Below are 19145 nucleotides of genomic sequence, written 5' to 3' on the forward strand. Positions count from 1 at the left end.
TCACTAACCATCTTTGCTGCAACTAGAGTGGTTAGAAAAATTAGCCTTTCTGGTTACGTGTATTAAGTTTACAGAAAGGAGAGGTTCGAAATGCTTTGACATCAGGAACTTCAGACTACATCTAAGTTCCATGCCGGAAGCTTTCGATCTAAAAAATTTCAAGATTTCCACAGACCTCAAAGATCGTGAAGGGCTTTGTTGTTTGACAGATCCGAATCTCTGAGCCTAGAGGGCCGTCAACATATTTCCGTATTCTACAATAGTTGGGACTGCTAGCTTATCCCATACTTCAGACGGAATGGGAAGGCGGTAAAGTAATTCACAGAGGTCAGAGGTGGAGGAACAGTCATTCATCCTGCCCTATGTCCAGAAACGGCCCCACTCCGATTGGTACACTGCAAAATATGCAGCACTGCTTTGCTTTGGCAATGAGACTTGCAATTAATCTTGAAGATCCTCTCGCTTCTTGACAGTCTGAACGCATTCAGACTCAGAGCGGAGAGATTTTAGGTACCTCTCGAAGTGAAGCTGTTAGAGTAGACCGATTCTCTCGGGAAGGGTCCTTGGAAAAGTGCTCTCTGAAGGACGTGACCTCTGTGAATCCAGCCTCTCGAAGGCCAACATGGGGCGATCAGCGTCTTTCTCACTCCCTCTGACGCCAGCGATTATCTTATTACATTTCCTAAGCTTTTGAATAGGGGAAAAGGGCTAACCAACTATCCCCATTCCATACCATAGGATGGCGTCTATTGCTACCGCTCTCGGATCGAGAATAAGGGCGCAACGTAGAGGAAGCTTCTTCGTCTTCAATATTGCAAAATCTACGAAAGGACGTCCCCAAAGTCTCCACAACTCTCGACATACTTCTAAGCGAGGATTACTCAAAAGTCAAACGTCAGTAGTTGCTGCCGTCGATCGAGAAGATCCGCACGGACGTGCAATCGTGTAACGAACCTCTTAAGGATCGTTTACGTTCCGTGCCTATGCCGATAACCATCTCTCTTTTCTTGGGATATGAGAGAGCTGCGGAATTATCTGAGATGATTTGGACCACTCGACCAAAACCAAACCTCACTCTTCGAGGAACTGGAGAGCCAACCAGATGCTTCCAATTCTTTTAGATTATGTGCCAGGACCTCTGTCCGGATGCCTGGCTCCCTCTCATTATCACCTGAGGTGATCCTTAACCCATTGAGAGACGTTTTAGAATTATCTCTAGATCTTTGATGTTATTTCAGTTCTCCTGTAGGAAAACTGTAGAGGTCTGAATTGCAGTCTATTCAGGGAAACAAGCTTTCTCCAAGCGAGGAAATGGTCCCCAGCAGACTCATCCATTCTCCCACTAAGCATGGCTTCCTTCCCTAATAAGGCTGCGCTTTGCATAAGCAGGAGAGCATTATTATAGTGCTATGCTGCGGTAGACTCGTAACAGAATTCTGTTACAGTGCGGTAAGCAGCGCCGACATGTCTAAGAGATATCTCTGTTGAAAATTTCTTAGCAAAAGGAATGTCGTTTATTCATGATTACCAGAAATCCCCTCAACCCGAGGCGAAAGTCATGATTGTAGGGCAGAGATACGGTTCGTAAATCAATCCCGCGGGAGAGAGAGACGTAACCGACTGAGCAGTACAACGAGCTACCTAACACTGAGTTGGTGACAGTGTGAGACACTGTGACAAGTTACAGGCAGCAGCTTATGTTCACCTTCTCGCAGTCTTATGCCGAGTTGCCAGCTATTCTATTCATCTAAGGAATAGATTTTCCATTATTTGAACAGAAACTCTCAAGTTGGCATATCTAAGCGAAACAGAAATTCGCTAATACAGAAATGACAATTTGTCTAAAATTGCATTTTCCTAACTATACAAACCTGAGGTCCTTTTACAATAGGAATAGGAAGGTACTAGCGCAGCTGGATAGGTCGTAAGCTTTCGAACAAGGGGTTTCGGTAGTTAACTGCTTGTCCGACAGGCGCGCGCGCGCGACTGGGAGGTTAAACAAATCACTTTTGCTTTTGGCCCAAGCAAAAACTGCAGAGTGAGGGGTGGCATGAGGTTGGGGCTATGTGTAAAAGGACCTCAGGTTTGTATAGTTTAGGAAAATGCAATTTTAGACAAATTGTCCATTTGTTCCGACACGGCATACAAACCTTCTGGTCCTTTTACAATAGGAAGACTCACTTCTTGGTGGGTGAATCTGAGTCTTTTGTTTTTGTGAAACAGACTGGTGTTCGCCCAACCTTGGAAGCCTCCCTGGTCGTAAGAGCGAGGGAGGGATCCAAGCCTCTGTCCGATTGATCGGGGTGTGCACCGCAGGATCAATGGTCAGACCTCTGGACCGAGTACTAAGAGAGAGGCAAGCGTATCTCTTCGTACCAGCAATGTAAGAACTTGTTCCTGTACAGGAGCAAAGATAAAGTCATGGTTTTGACTCTTGTAGGCATCCACTTCCCCCCCTTGTAGAAGGAAGTGGTGGATATTCTGCTCCTATCCCTAGTGAAAGGGATAGGATGGGCTCTGTCATATAGCTCACCGGCATCTCGTCCTTATCCCAGCAGGGTGATGACCGTATCCCTCTACCCACAGGTAGAGGGGTAGAAAAAGATAGAAAGAGAAGCCAGTCACTTTCTCATTTACTATCTATTCATACAGTCACACCAGGACTCGATGCTGTTCAGCCTGCTAGGGTGGGGCTGGGTTAGCTAGACGACGTGTTGAGCAGCCACCACGGGTCCTAAGGAAACCGATCCAAGGACCTGTAGGCAATATCCAAAAGGTATAAGGAAGTTGTCGGTGGTCTGGTTGTACCAGACCCCTGCCTTCCATACCTGCGCCACGGAGAAGTTCTTACGAAACGCCAACGAGGGGCCAATACTTCTGACTTCGTGAGCTCTCGGACGGGAACGTACGGATGTCGTCACTACCATCAGCCTCATACGCCCTCCTGATGACCTCACGCAGCCAGGACGAAAGAGTGTTCTTTGATACTTCTTTCTTGATGACCCCGGTGCTAACGAAGAGGCGTCGACACTCAGGCCCGAGGTGTCGAGTTCTCTTCAGATAGCTCCGTAGCGTCCTCCCAGGACAAAGCAGCATCTCATCCGCAATCATTATCGGCATGAAGTTCCCGTACTCTCTTCGCCGATGCCAGGTCCAGCAAGAAGAGGGGCTTGTGAGTTCCCTGGGTGGGCAAGACCTTTCGAAGCTCCTCCTAAGTAAGGAGATCTCGAACGAGTTTCGAGATGTCCAATCCCGTCAGTTTCAGACGAGCGTCAAGGCGGCTCTGTATCCTTTGACTGTGGGAACTGAGAGGGCTTCTTCTCTCTGGCGAAGAAAAAACGAGGAAATCCGCTACCTGCTGAAGAGTGGCTCTGAGAGGAGATAGGCCCCGTCTACGACACCAACCACAGAAGACGGCCGACTTCCCCTGGTACACAGCTGCAGAGGACTGACGGACGTTTTCCAGCCATCTCTGTTGCTGCGCTACGAAAAAAAGCTCTCGTTCGCAAGAGATGTTGGATAACAGCCAGCCGTGAAGACGTAGGGACTGGACTGCTCGGTGGTACCGCTCGACGTGTGGCTGGCGAGAAGGTTGTGCCAAGGGGGAATCTCTCTCGGTTCTCTTGCGAGAAGAGCCAGCAGTCCGGATACCAAATGGCCTGTGGCCATTTGGGAGCCATCAGGATCATCCTGAGAATTCGGGGTGACCAGTGCTCGACTGATCACCTTGCGAATCAGGGTGAACGGGGGAAAAGGCATAGGCGAAAAGGTTGTCCCGACGGGACGTGTTGAAGAGCCTCCTCTGCAGCTGCCCATGGGTCCGGCACGGCCGAGAAGAACACCTGGAGCTTCCTGTTGTGCCGGGTGGCGAACAGATCCTCGACTGGTCTCGCCCCCACAGGTCGAAGAGCCTTTCCGCCACGTCCTGGTTGTAGAGACCATTCGGTCCCTATCCCTTGATCCCGACGGCTGAGCGTGTCTGCTACTACATTCCTTCCCTGGAATGTAGCGTGCCGACAGCTCTATTGAGTGTGCCTCGGCCCACTCGTGCACCTGCCGAGTCAAACTGGTACAACGGGAGGGACACTAGGCCCCCCCTGTTTGTTGACGTAAGCCACCACCGTGGTGTTGTCGCACATCAACACCACTGAGTGTCCCCATCAAGCGGTCCTGGAACTCTTGGAGAGCGAGGAACGCTGCCTTGAGTTTCAGTACATTGATGTGAAGGTGCTTGTCGTTCTCGTACCACACTCCTGAAGTCAGCAACTCCTCCAGGTGTGGCGCCCCCTCCCTCGGTCGATGCGTCTGAGAGCAGCTGCATGTCCGGGGGGAGATGCGCAGAGGCACTCCTCTTAAGAGGTTCCTGTCGTCCAGCCACCAGGCTAGGTCCTGCCTCACCTCCTGTGTCAGTGACAATGGAAAGCTTGGGGGATCCGTCGCCTGTGACCAACTCTCCTTTAGTCTCCCTGAAGAGACCGCAGGTGAAGACGCCCGTTAGGGAATGCCTTCCCGAGTGACGACAGGTGTCCGATCACGACTTGCCATCGCTGAGCTACCGTTCCTGCCGAGACAGGAACTGGTTGGCTGCCTCCCGAATTTGCTAATCCGCGAGTCTGCGGGGAAGACTCGCCCTGCTACCGTGTCGATCAGCATACCCAGGTACTTCATCCTCTGCTTGGGCTCGAGATCGGACTTTCGAAGTTCACAACGATCCCCAGATCGCGACAGAACTCGAGCAGTCGATCCCTGTCCTGTAGCAACTGCGAGCGGGAGCTCGCCAGGACTAACCAATCGTCGAGATACCCCATCAGACGTATCCCGTGCGAATGGGCCCAAGCAGACACCAGAGTGAACACTGCGTGAAACACCTGTGGGCGGTTGAGAGACCGAAGCAAAGTGGCCTGAACTGGTACACCGTCCCGTCGAGGATGAAGCGGCAGGTACTTTCTGGAGGACTGATGAATGGTATTTGGAAATACGCATCCTTCAAGTCCACTGAAAGCATGAAATCGTCTCCCTGATAGAGTCGAGCACTGAGCGTGCCGTCTCCATCGTGAACCGGGTCTGGCGAACAAAACCGGTTCAGGAGAGAGATCTTCACCGGGCGCCAGCCTCCCGTAGACTTTTCCACCAGGAAGAGTCGACTGTAAAAGCCCGGTGATTGATCCGTGACGATTTCTACAGCTCTCTTGCTCAGCATGGTCTTGATCTCCTGTCTCAATGCTACGTCCTTCGATGCCCCTGGAACGTACGCCTGCTGTTTGGACCGGGTTGGAGGTGAGGGGTGACCGAGATTCGAAGGGTAATAGATCTCCCTCCGAAGGACATCTACAATCCAGGTCTCGGCGCCGTAGCGCTGCCAAGTTGCCCAATGGCTGGCCAGGCACCCCCCCACTTCCGGCAGCAGGTGAGGGGGAGGGGGAACGCCGTCCCTAGCGTTTCCCCCCTTTCTTCGACTTCCTCCCAGAGCCTCCACGGGAGGAGGAGGGCTGGGAGGAGGGCTGGTTACGGCTCCCCTTGCTAGAAGTCGAAGAAGACAGAGTCATTCCCCGGGGCTTCGACGCAGCTACCGTCTTAGCCACCGAGGAAGCGCTAGCCGAGCCGTTAGACTTGGCCGCAGTCCAAGGCTGCCCAGAGGCCTTCGAGACTGCCTGGTGAACCAGACGGTCCACTGTCGTCAGTGCGCCGTCTGTCCACCGCAGCGTCCACCATCTCTCCTGGGAAGAGAGACGTGGAACTCCGTAAAGGTCCGTTGCGAAGTCCCAACGCCGCTTACGCCAGCCCGGGCCGCCCTGGAAACCCGAGTAAGGACAGCGTCCCTTCGTCGGAGAACCAGGTTGGCCCACAGGTTCACCGTCTGGTGGGCAAGGAAGGAGATGGCTCCTCCCCCAGACTGGCAAAAGTCTCCTGAAGGCCGAGTCATCTTCGGGAGAAATTCCCCCGGAGTTGGCTGCGACCTTAGATACTGTGAGGGACCACAGATCTAGCCAGGAGACGGCCTGGAAAGCTGCCATGGCGGTAGATTCCAGCCGAATGTCTCTTGCTGCGAGAACCACAGGTTCTCGGACAGGAGCTGCTGCAGAGACACACCCGAAGTCAGCCTGGCTAACTCCGGGTTCACCTGTTTGGGCGGCATCGGGTCTTCAGATGTCACGTAAAAAACGCCGCTGTCGCAGCAGAGGAGGTGGAAGCAGCTTGCTCGACCTGCCAGAACTTGAGCGAGCCGTCTTGTCCGGAGACAAGCGATCCAACCTGGTCCAGCACTAAGTCCGGCAGCTCAGAACGCGGCAAAACCCACCGTCGGTCTGGGTTCCCTCTTCGGGCCCCAGAACGACTCGAGCCAGGACGTGGGCTCGGATGGTGGGAGCAGCGATCCTTCCGTGAGTCGTTGTGCTGACGAATCAGCGCAATAACCTCGCAAAGTTCCTCTGGATCTCAGGAGTGACTGCTTCCTGCGGAGTCGGACCGTCCAGTCCCTCAACAGGGGCAACTCCCGAGACCCTCCTCCCTCAAGGAGAGGAACAGCGACAGACCCCTCTCGGTCTGCTCCAACCACCTGTGCGTACGACCTGGCTGGTCCGAGAACCGTGCCTGGTACGTACGACGCCGTGGTGGGATCCTGAGGGGCGCACCCCTCACGATCACTCCTCAATACCTCACCCCTCCCGGTGTAATCCGAGGAGGTTGAAGGTATGGAAGAGGCAGACCTGACGCTCCCTCCTCGCTCGCTGGCAGAACCAGCGGGCTTGGAAGACTGCAGGCGATCGCCAACCCGCGCGGTGGCGATCGAGCTGCAGACCTAGTCGAGCCGTCTCGCTGTGGAGAACGGCTGGACCGAGAACAGCGGCTCCGGTCTCGGTGTGTCAGAGGAGCTGGTGCTGGTCGCCGTACCCGATCGCTCTCTGTGAGAGTGACGGTCAGGCAACCGGCGAGCTCCACTGTCACGGTGAGATCGGTGCGTATCCTCACGGTGCGTCAGTTCGCTGGTACCAGCCGTGGCTGGTGCCGGCGAACGGGGGACCTCTTCCCCTCCCCGCCTCAGCCCGTTGGCCGGTCATGGACCGTCACGTCCGCCCGGGTGAGCCAGCTGCTCGCCGCGAGAGCGAGACTGGTCTGGTGAGAGTCGCGTGAGCGGCTGTCACCAGTCTTCCGCTCCGTGCCGTGAACCTGACGCTGAGCGAACTCAGAGGTCTGGTTCCTGGCTGCACGGTCGCTGGTAAGCGACCGTACACTCGGTACCTCTCGCGAACGAGAGGCCGAGACGGACCCTGCTGCTGTGGCCGAACCACTGACAGCAGGTGAGGAAGTGCCGGTGTTAGCCAGCACTCCTCTGGTCCCCGTAGTCTTCTTCCTTGCGGGAGAAGAGACGGGTCCTGCTCCCGAAGGAGCAGGGCGACCAGCGGAAGAAACCCCCCGTCTCACCAGAGCGAGACGGGCCCTTAGAAGTTCCCGAAGGAGACTTCTTAGGGGGGGGGTAGGCGACCTTCTTCTTCTTCGGCAGGGGAGCCTTAGAAGACGAAGGGGAAGAGGCGGCAGACGACGACGAAGACGAAGAAGACGAGAAGACGACGACGACTTCCTCCTTTCCTTCTTCTTCCTCGTCAACCTTCTCAGGACGGACGTCAGATCTGTCATCCAGAGCGGAGCCGGGGCTGCTGTTGCCGAAGCAACAGGGCCCGGACGCACCTGTCCGAACAGATCAGCATCGGGAGCAGCGGCGCCAGGAACAGGAACAACATCAGCAGGTGCAGGCATCACAGGAACGGCAGAAAACCGCAGGAGCAGGTACAGGAACGGCAGCAGTGGTCCACGTCACGTCCGTGGACAGCAGCTGGGCAGGTACGGCAGGTACGGCAGACTGTGTAGGCGGTCTAGATGGGCGGACCAGCGGCACCAGACATCCTAGGTACCGGTGGGAGGTCCAGGGGCGAGCTCTTCGGGCACACAACCCGAAGTCCGGTCGCAGGCACGGCAAAAACACAGGCAAGGCGGCATCACACTCCCCCAGAGTTACGGCAACGGCCCCTGCACCGATGTAGTGGTGTCACAGAGACCGGTGCTGGGTGTACACCAGGTGAGGAGGTGAAGCGTAGCCGGGTGTTGTAATGGTCGTGGTGGTGTTCGTGACCGTTGCATGGGTGACCGCCACGGAGCCAGCGAGTATGGTAGAGCAGCCCCTGGACACTCGGCACGCCCTGCAGCCCCAACGATGCCCCACCTGTCCGAGGTCATCCTTCGCGGCAACCGCACCTGAGGAGGCAAAAGTCGGGTGATTAGGGGGATCCTCTACCCGTTCGCGCGAAGACGAACGGATAGGAGGACCCAGAGTACAACTCGACGTCAGGGTATCCAGCGCCCTCCTCCACACTCGACAAGTCCAGGAGAGGAGAAGGACCCAGAAACCCCCCCCCCGAAGGGGAAGGCGCGAGACGTGGAAGTTGAGCGGGCGGCAGGAAAGAAGACGAAGTGTCCGTCACCAAAGGAGTCGCGGGAGAGCTTTCCGACGACTCCTTTGCAGGCCTTCGCTTCCCCCACCCTACCCTCATACAAAATCCACTGCGCCTCCGACCAATTAATAAACACATTACAAGGCTCGGCTCGGGAGCATTCGCGCCCCCGCGACCGAGCACACAAATATGAGGGTCTATCTCCGGGAAAGAGCGGAACTTCCCGCATTTACGCCCTTCTCGGTACCCGGGCATAGTCTCCGTGGGTAGCGAGGCGAGGAGATTCCATCATTAATTAATTGCAGTTCAATTAATATGAAAAGAGAGAAATGATTGTACTTACAATGAATTCTTTCATACACAAACACAACCAATATACTCAGAAAGCAAACGACGAGAAGCGGGCAGAGAGCGTCGAACACACACGTCCACTCGCTGTGAGGCCGAAAGCAAAAGTGATTTGTTTACCTCCCTCAGTCGCGTGCGCGCGCCGTCGGACAAGCAGTTAACTACCGAACCCCTTGTTCGAAAGCTTACGACCTATCCAGCTGCCGCTAGTACCTTCCTATTCCTATTGTAAAAGGACCGAAGGTTTGTATGCCGTGTCGGAACAAGCTGATTTTTGTGTTGTCGTACATTACGCTTAATTAACCAAAATGTTAAATCGGAAACTCCTGGAAAGTTGCCGGGAGTACCGATTAAATATACTGCGTCATCCACAATGACAGCAACCTCTCGTTTCGCACTATTCTGCCTGAGTTACCAGCTACTCTCTTCTACGAAGGAATAGGTTCGTTACTATTATCGATCATAAGAACATTCTCAAGCAGGCATATTTAAGCGAAACATAATTCGCTACATGCAGAAGCTGAGTTGGTGTTGTTGTAAAAACAATACCTTCAAGCATTGTCCTTACACCGAAACTCCTGAAGTTTGCAGGAAGGACCGATTAAATACACTTAAAATAACAGTCCTTTCGGTTGCCATCTGTAGAGGTAACCACGATATGCGTATATGACTTGAACTTTACATTAGTAATATGACGCGAAGATAAAATACCTAAGTATTGCAGTCACTTGAACATCTAATTCTCTACCCTACATTCTTTCCTCGACGAGGAAGAGAGAGAGAATGGAAATCGACTGTCTTCATTCTCTTTTGCCAAGAAAAGGAATAATATTATTCAAATGGAAATCCTCAAGTGAGAACCGAAGATCGAAAAGGAAAGTTTCAAGCTTCTTATGATATTTGACATAAGACTTCATGGACGTAGTCTATAAGTCTTTTTCCTGGATGAGCCTCTGACTAATGAATGAGAGCTCTTTCGAAATTTTGTTACTTATCCGCTTATGCGATAAAATGTTATTAAGAACTTGTCAATGAGAAAACTCAACCCAATTGCATGACGGAAAAGTAATCCAGGAATTCGAGCATATAGCCTTCCCGATTCCCCGCAGAAAGGAAATCGAGGAAGGGGCAGGATTCCTGATTAGAGACTGGGCTTACGACAGGAAGGACCTTAATGTTCCCCTTCGGCAGCGCAATCCCGAAAGCAGACAAGGCGTTTTATGACACCGAAATCTGCTTACAGTTTTCCTGGAATTCATCAAGTGATGGATTCTATTGAACGCTCCCCCCCCTTCGTAGAAAGCGAAGTAGACATCTTGACGAGACCAAACTCCTTCCTCTACTTCGACGACGCCCTCTTGAAGAGCGTTCTTGCAGGAATCCTGCCCGAACGTCTTGATGCGTAGGACGCCTATCGTTCTGAAGAACGTCCTGGCGAAGGGCTCTACCGAGCGTCACTGACCTTGTAGGATGCCGAGCGTCTTCAAAAGCGTCCTCGCTAGGTCCTGGCGAGCGTCCTCGCTAGCGTCCTGGCGAGCGTCCAGATGTGTAGACATCGAGCGTCTTCCAAAAAAGCCTTATCAATCTTGAAGAGCGTCCGGAATAGAAGAGCGACGAACATCAAGGGAAGCGTCATAGTGAATGACGTGCGTCAACACGAGTAACTTGAGAGGCTTCCTGGCGAGGGGAGAGCCGTCATGAAACGCGAGCGTCCTAAGCATAAGTACGGTGATCGTCATCAGGACGAGTATTAAGGACGTTCGCCCCTCTTGACAAAAAACGACGGCCGGGCTGTGCGACATCTTGGCGTCTTGTCACGCTCATCGACATGCAGAAGGGCATTTAAAAGGACGCCTTGTGTGTTCTTGGGTATGAGGAATTCTTTGCCCTTCTCCTCCGTCGAAAACTAGGATAGTCCTGTCCAGTGTCATCTCTGTCCGCTGACAGAGCGTCCCTTAGGGATGAGTAAGATGCTTCTTGGCGAGCTGTTTGACTATGCAAATCAGCTTGCCGGACGTCAAGCTTATGAGCTTGAACAATATCCCGTTTCGTAGTAAAGCGAACGTCACAGTAACGTATACATAGCGCCATGAGGGGAGGAGGAAACCTTAGCCGATGACAAATAAGACCTCCTTGGAGCGTCCACCAAATTGGCGAAATCTCCTTGAGAAGAAGACGGTGCTTTCAATCCTGCTTCTTCTCCTGTTTCGTACCAGATCCCAGTCTAGATGGAGGAAGTGCAAACGAAGTCTTCCCTTTAACCTTCCTTGAATCCATCCAATCCTGGACTCTCTTAAACGCTCTCTTCGCAGAGAGCGAAGTGGCCATCTTAACGAAGCCAGGGGCCTTCCTGGCCTTCGATGAGGCAAATTGTGAAGGTGGAGCGTCTTGGAAAGCAAGAAAACAATCCTTGCTACACGAGTAAGACGTTCCTTCCTCTCGATAGAGCGTTGAATGTCTCGAAAGGCGTCCTTGTGAGGGTCCTGCCTTAAGGACATTTTTAATCTCTTGACCAAGACGACAGCCGCCTGTGCGACATTTTGCGTCTTTGTCACGCTTATCGATATTAAGTCAAGCCGAAGGGACCGCCAGATCAGTACTCTGACGCTCCCTCCTGACGAGAGAGAGGACGTGAAGCATCCTCTTCTCTGAAGCTTCTTTTTTAGAGGGCGCGAGTCCTTTCGAGAGCTCCAACCTTGCGGGGAGGACGCCTCGGAGGACGAGAAGCAATCTTTCATGATTCGTGCACGTGCACGATCTTTGGCAGCCTTATCCTGCGAAGGGACGCCAGATCGGTGGGGGGATTCCCGTAACCTCCTTCGGTTTTCAACTTGCCCCCTCCCTGGTCCTGGGAGTCCGACAGAGGTTTAGACCTAGAGGCGATAGGACCGATCTGAGCCCCCCTCCCAACAAACATATGGGGCAAAATCAACATCATACACTCACAACACTGATTGGAGAGCGAGCACTTTTCAAGCTTACTTGATGTAATCCACCATAATAGAAAGGGGATTACTTCTCACAGAACTCCCTCTAGGCCCGTAAGCCATACCACAGGTTTGGCAAAATAAAGTCCTACTGGAGGTTAGTAGGTTCCATTATCCTAACTTCTGTTACTGTGGAGGAAGACCTCCTGATTCTATCACGCTCTAATTTGCGTACATACGAATTATACGTCTCTTTCGGAATCAGTCAACATTACACTAATTACATTGATCTCTAACAAAGAAAACATGTAAACGTCATGATACTAAAGCGAGTGTCTACCGAAGGTTTCGGTAGCCTCCCCTTACCCAGGTTGCAGACAACAAAGTCTGAACTAGGCTAACTAGATTCAGACATCATATGCAATGAAAAAATTTTTAATTAATTTATGATAGCGTATGCCTAGCCACAAATCCAAGTCAATCATTCAAAAAATAAGTTAGTAGGATACTTAAGCGGCTAATGAAGTTTCAAAAATCCTAGGCGGAGGTAATGGAAACAGGTGTTTTCACTACCGCGACAGAGAAAAATCTGAATAGAAAATGGGAATGATTCCTGATATCCCGCCTCCCAGCGGCGGCGGGAATGGGTACTAACCCCACCTGGCCGCCAACTGCGTGTGCCGGGAGTTTTTGAAATTCTGTCGGACTTCGGAGAATACAGCTATATATATATCTGACAGGTAAGTTTCATGAACAAAAAAAGTTTTTGGGACTATTATTGAAACCAGACTGGCACCAAAAGATACCTTATACATTTGGCTAACTACTCTCCAAGTAACAACAAAGGCCAACCTTATGTGTAATTAGAGAAATGTGAACATTTCTGTACTTTTTCCAAAAATTGTACGCCATCCCCCCACCCTGTAAGGTAAAGCCGTACAGGTTATGGTAGGGGGTAGTGATTGCCCATTTTTTTCAGGCATATTTTTTCAGTTAGCAACTACTTTGGAGCCTGTAAAGGTACTAGAGGGTCAAATAAAACATTATAAAAAATATGTTATTGTTATAATACAATTAAGTTTGTTCATACTTACCTGGCAGATATATATATAGCTGTATTCTCCGAAGTCCGACAGAATTTCAAAATTCGCGGCACACGCAGTGGGCGGCCAGGTGGTGGTACCCATTATTCCCGCCGCTGGGAGGCGGATATCAGGAACTATTCCCATTTTCTATTCATATTTTATCAGTGCCCACTGTCTCCTGAGGGGAGGTGGGTGGGTCACTTTAATTATATTATCTGCCAGGTAGTATGAACAAACTTAATTGTATTATAACAATAACATTTTGTTCATGAAACTTACCTGACATATATATATAGCTGAATCCCACCTTCGGATGGTGGGAAGAGACAGAATAGGATTTTTGGGAAACTAAATAGTTGATGATATACATCTTGGTTCCTCACCTGTTAGCATAGCCGAACTTCGTGATTACTGTCACTAAAGTCTGCTTCTGCGTTACTAGAGTTGCCAGCGAGGTAGAGACCTGTATGCTGTGCGCTCTAGATGATCTGTCAACAGGGGCGTGACCACAATGTGACTAGACCATATGACCATACTTCTGAGGGCAACGAAGCTAAAACCACCACCTGACCTAACCTATTAAAGTTAGTTCCATAACTTCTAGGCTAAAGAAAAGGAACGCGCCTCAAGCGACCAACCCTTCAAAGTTAAAAGCACACCTATCCCTTTTCTATAGGATAGGATTCGTGTTGCTTGCTGGCCCAATAATATATCTACGGATATGTAGGTCCTACTAGCGACTTACAGATCTCAATGTCGTCTTCACATCCCGTGTCGGGAGTGAAGCGAACACAGAGTTGCTTCGCTAAAGCGTGGCACTCAGGATGTTACTGAGTGTCATGCTCTGTTGAAATGCTTCCGAGGCCGCGCCCTCACCTCTTGAGCATTCATATTAAGAAAAAATCTCAAATCTTTATGCAAACATAATGAATGACTTCTTAAAAGAACTCCTGACTATAATGCCAGGGTGTTCTTGGACATGAACCAGTCTGGTCTTTTTACGGAACACCGCAGATTGTCCGTTGACCTCGACTTACTATAGTTTTATTAAGATAAAACTTGAGAGACCCGACAGGGCACAGGACTCTCTAATGCCTTTGCCCAATAATTTGTGCCATACCCTTGGTCTCCAAACCTTCGGGTCAAGGGTTAGACAGGTTTTTCGTTCTTATCAAGAACGGAAGGCTTAGAGGACAGACCGCATTATGTCCTTTAAAGCTAAAACCTCTGATGATAGCTAAAAGCTCCACTAACCCTCTTTGCCGTGGCTAGAGCGGTTAGAATGTTAGACCCTTTCTGGTCACGTGTATTAAGTTCGCAGAAAGGATAGGTTCGAAATGCTTTGGCATCAGAAACTCAGACTACGTCTAAGTTTCCATGCCGGAACCTGCGATCCAGAGAATTTCAAGATCTCCCCAGACCTCAAAGATCGTGAAGCTTTGTTGTTTGACAGAACGAATCTCTGAGCCTAGAGGCCGTCAACAACATATTTGCATATTCTACAATAGTTAGGACTTCTATCTTATCTCGTTACTTGCATACGGAAAGATAGAACCATAAAGAAATTCACAGAGGTCGAGTTGGAGGAACAGTCATTTCCCTTCACTATCCAGAAACGGCCCGCTCCGATTGAAACACTGAAAATAGGCAGCACTGCTTTGCCTGGGCCAAGAGACTGCCATTAATCTAGAAGATCTTATCGCTTCTCGATAGTCTGAACGCCTTCAGACTCAGAGAGGAGAGATATTAGATACTTCACTAAGTGACGAAGTTAGATTACACCGATTCTCTCGGGAAGGGTCTTTGGACAATTCTCTGAATTACCTGACCTCTGTGAATCCAACCTCTTAGAGGCCAACATGTGGCGACTAAAGCTAATCCTCTAGGATCATGAATAAGGGAACAACTTAAGAGGAAGCTCCTTCGTCTTCAAAATTACGAAAAACTTAACGAAAGGACGCCCTCAGTCTCTCCTCACTTTCGAAATACTTCTAAGTGCGGATTACTCAGACGTCCAGTAGTTTGTTGCCTTCGGATCGAGAAGACCCGCACGGACGTGCACTAGTTTAAACGAACCTCTTGAGGACCGTTACGTTCCGTGCCCAAGCCCATAACCATTCTCTGTTCTTGAGCTATGAAAGAGCTGAGAAATTATCCGAGATGATTGGGCCACTCGATCCAAACTCCCACCCTTCGAGGAACTGGAGAGCCGACCAATTTGGCTTCCAATTCTTTCAGACAATGCCAGAACATCTGTTCCTCTGTTCGGACATGTCTGGCACCCTCTCGCTATCACCCGAGGCGTGATCCTCAAGCCGTTGAGGAGGAGAAAATTAGAATTATTACAAGATCTTTGATGTTATTCCAATTTCTTCGTGAGGAAAAATTGTAGAGGTCTGAATTGCTGTTTATTCAGGGAAAAACAAGCTTCTCCAGCGAGGAAATGGTCCCCCACAAACTCATCCATCCCTACTCAGCCTGCTTCCTTCCCTAAATAAGGCTGCACTTTGCTAAGCAGGAGAGCATTATTATAGTGCTATGCCGCGGTAGATTCGTACAGAGATCTGTTTACCGTGCGGTAAACCCGCACCGAACAAGTATAAGAGATATCTTGTTGAAATTTTCTAAGTAAACGGAAGGCATGTTCATTCATGATTACTAGAAATTTCCTAAAACAACCCGAGGCTAAAATCCATGATTGTATTGCAGAGAGACGCAACCAAACGCGCATGACACCGAGCTAGCCGGTACTGCGTAGATCACATCACAGTAACAGCAGCCTTGTTCATCGTCTCGCACTATCTGCCTGAGTTGCCAGCTACTCCTTTTACGAAGGATAGGTATGAAATTATCGAGCAAAAGGAAACTCTCAAGCAGGCATATTTAAACGAAACAAAATTCGCTAAATACAGAATCTGAGTTGGTGTTGTCGTAAACAATACCTGAATAGTTATTCTTACTCCGAAAACTCTTGGAAGGTTGAAGGGAGTGTCAAATAAATACATTAGAACAACAGTTCTTTCGGCTTCTATCCGCAGAGGTAAATACATATGCGTATATGACTTGACCCATGCGTTTAGCAAATGAACCGCAAAGATAAACTACTAAGTATTGTAGTAATTTGAACATCGATTCTCTACTACATCTTTCCTCGACGAGGAAGAGAGAAAGGAAAACGACTGTCCACGTTCTAATGAATGAGACTTTTTTAAAAGAACTCCTTGACTCTTTGCCAAGAAAAGGGAGTAATATTCGAATAGAGATCATCAAGAGAGAACCGAGGATCGAAAAAGGACCGTTCAAAGTTCTTATGATATTGGACATAAGACTTCCTGGATATAGTCTACAGTCTTTTCTTACTCCCGGATGAGCCTACTGAAAATGAATGAGAGCTCTTCGAAATTTGTTAATGAGTTTATCCGCTTTTTAAACGATAAAAACGTTAAAATCTATGTCAATGAGAACTACCCCATTTATGAGGGGAGGGGTCCCCCACTTAAATGACAAAACGTTTAGTATCTTGACAATGGGGAAAACGTCCTTACTAGACAAAACTATTAGCACTTTGCTAATAGGGGAAAACCCTTTAACATGACGGAAAGTCACCCAGGAATCCGAGTATATAATCTTCCCGATTCTCAGAGAAATCGATGAAGAGGAAAAGGAGGGATCGAAGAAAAAATTCGGGTATGTCTCTCCGCTAACTCCGAATCCTTTTTAAAAATTTCTGTAAAGGAATGTCCTGTGGAGAGTCCTGAAAAAACCTCCTCTTGACGAGCGTTTATAAAGCGTCAAGCGTCCTAAGAAACGTCCTGAACAGCAAATAAAACGCCTTCTACAAGTCTTTTCTCTCGCAAAGCGTCCTGCCGAGCTTCCACCGAAGCGTCCTGGCGAATGTGCACAAAAGCGCCCTCAAAAGCGTCCTGGAAGCGTCTGCTGAGCGTCCTCAAAAGCGTCCTGCGAGCGTCCTCAAAAGCGTCCTGCTTAGCGTCCTGCTGAGCGTCCTCAAAAAACGTCCTGCTTAGCTACGAGCGTGTCTGAGCAGAGAACACAAGTCTTCTGAACGACGTTCAGAGAGGAACTCGTTGAGCGCCTTAATGCATGCAAGGCCCGCCAAGAGGCGTCCTGGCGAGCGACCTTGCCAACATCTCAATGTTAGACGAACCAAGCGTGCTTTGTATGACGTTGAATATTTTTAAGGGACGTCCTCATGCGAGTCTCCATGGAGAGCCGCACGCTGCTCCTGAAGAGTGTGAACACTAAAGGAAGACGTATGGCTTTCGTCTTCCGCAAGGTGCTTGCCCGAAGCGTCCTGGAGAATGTCTCTACTTATAGGACGTCGAGCACCTCCAAAAAGAACTTCCTCACGTCTAAATTGCCCTTCTTATGCCGACCAGAGACATAAGTTGTGTTTGACTGTGCAAAGCAGCTTGCCGGCCGTCAAACTTATCAGCTTGCTTTTCGAAGTAAAGCGAACGTTACATAACGTATACGGAGCGCATGAGGAGAGGAGACGAATACTGAGTTGCTCCTCCAAAAGGTGGAATCAAGAATGTCCTTGATTACCAAATTCTTTTGGAATGCTAGCGAGGTTTGAAACAGCTCTAACTTCATGAGCGTTCACTCGCAGGAGGCTCAAATCACTCTTCTGGCAAGATGAATGAAACCTCCTTAATAATGTACAAGTGATATATACATGAGCGTTCATATACATGAGCGTCACTAAAGCGCAGGAGGCTCAAATCACTCTTCTGGCAAGATGAATGAGCCTCTTTAATAATGTATAAATGATGTATACATGAGCGTTCAATCTCAGGGGGCTCAAATCACTTTCTTCTGGCAAGATGAATGAGCCGCCTTAATAATGTATAAATGATGTATACATGAGCGGTCACTCGCAGGAGGCTCAAATCACTCTTCTGGAAAGATGGAAATGAGCCTCCTTAATAATGTATAAATGATATATACATGAGCGTTCACTCGCAGTAGGAGGCTCAAATCACTCTTCTGGCAAGATGAATGAGCCTCCTTAAATGTCCCTTAGAAAAAGAGCCAGTGCATTCTTCTAAAAGGGTAAATGTGGTCTCTTTATCCTCATCCTCTCGTGACGAGAGAGAGGACGTGAAGCGTCCTCTTCTCTAAAGCTTCTTTAGGGGGTGGGGGGTGCGAGTCCTTCCGAGAGCCCCAACCCCTGTGTGGGGAGGATGCCTCGGAGGCCGAGAAACAACCCTTGAAGCTTCGTGCACGTGCTCGATCTTCGGCAGCCTGGGAAGCGACAACAGGACCTGCCGAAAGGAAGCCAGATCAGCATGAAAAACCCGTAACTCTCCTTCGGCTTTGACATGCCCTCTCCCTGATTTCTGGGAGTCCGACAGAGGTCTAGGCCTAGAGGCGTTATGGGGGCCGATCTGACGTTCCCTCCTAACGAGAGAGAGGGACGTGAAGCGTCCTCTTCTCTAAAGCTTCTTAGAGGGCGCGAGTCCTTCCGAGAGCTCCAACCCTTGCGCGGGGAGGACGCCTCGGAGGACGAGAAGCAATCCTTCAAGATTCGTGCGCGTGCACGATCTTTAGCAGCCTGGGAAGCGTCAACAGGTTCTGACCGAAGGGACGCCAGATCGGTGGGGAGCCCAGCCCCCGTTAACCCTCTTGCGGCTTTCGGGACATGCCCTTCCCTCCCCTGAAGTTCCTGGGGTGTCCGACAGAGGTCCAGGCCTAGAGGCATTATGGGGCCGATCTGACGCCCCCTCCACAACACAAGGGGCACTACACTTCACAACACTGATTGGAGAGCGAGCACTTTAGTCTAAGATTACTTGATGTAATCCTCTAGCAGACACTTCTTCTAGGCCCGTGAAGCCATACCACAGGGTTAGGCAAAATAAAATCTACAGGAGGTTAGAAGGTTCATTATTTCTAACTTCTGTTTACTGTGGAGGAAAACTCCTGATTCTAACACGCTCTAAAATGCGTACATGAATCCTACTTCTTCCGTAATCAGTCACACATTACACTAATTACATTGAACTTATGCAAAGAAAACAAGTAAACGCCATATACACTAAGCGAGTGTCTACCGAAAGTTCCGGTAGCTTCCACCATCCCCCATGCAGACAACAAAATCTGAAACTAGCTAACTAGCCTCAGACATCAAATGCAATGAAAAATTTACGATAGCGTATGCCTAGCCACAAATCCAAGTCAATAATCGTAAGAATAATTAGGATACTTAAGCGGCTAATGAAGTTTCAAAATCCTAGGCGGAGGTCTGTAAACAGTTGTTTACGACCGGCGACAGAAAAAATATGAATAGAAAATGGGAATAGTTTCCTGATATCCGC

The sequence above is a fragment of the Macrobrachium nipponense genome, chromosome 1 (genome assembly GCF_015104395.2).
Source record: "Macrobrachium nipponense isolate FS-2020 chromosome 1, ASM1510439v2, whole genome shotgun sequence".
Classification (NCBI taxonomy): Eukaryota; Metazoa; Arthropoda; class Malacostraca; order Decapoda; family Palaemonidae; genus Macrobrachium; species Macrobrachium nipponense.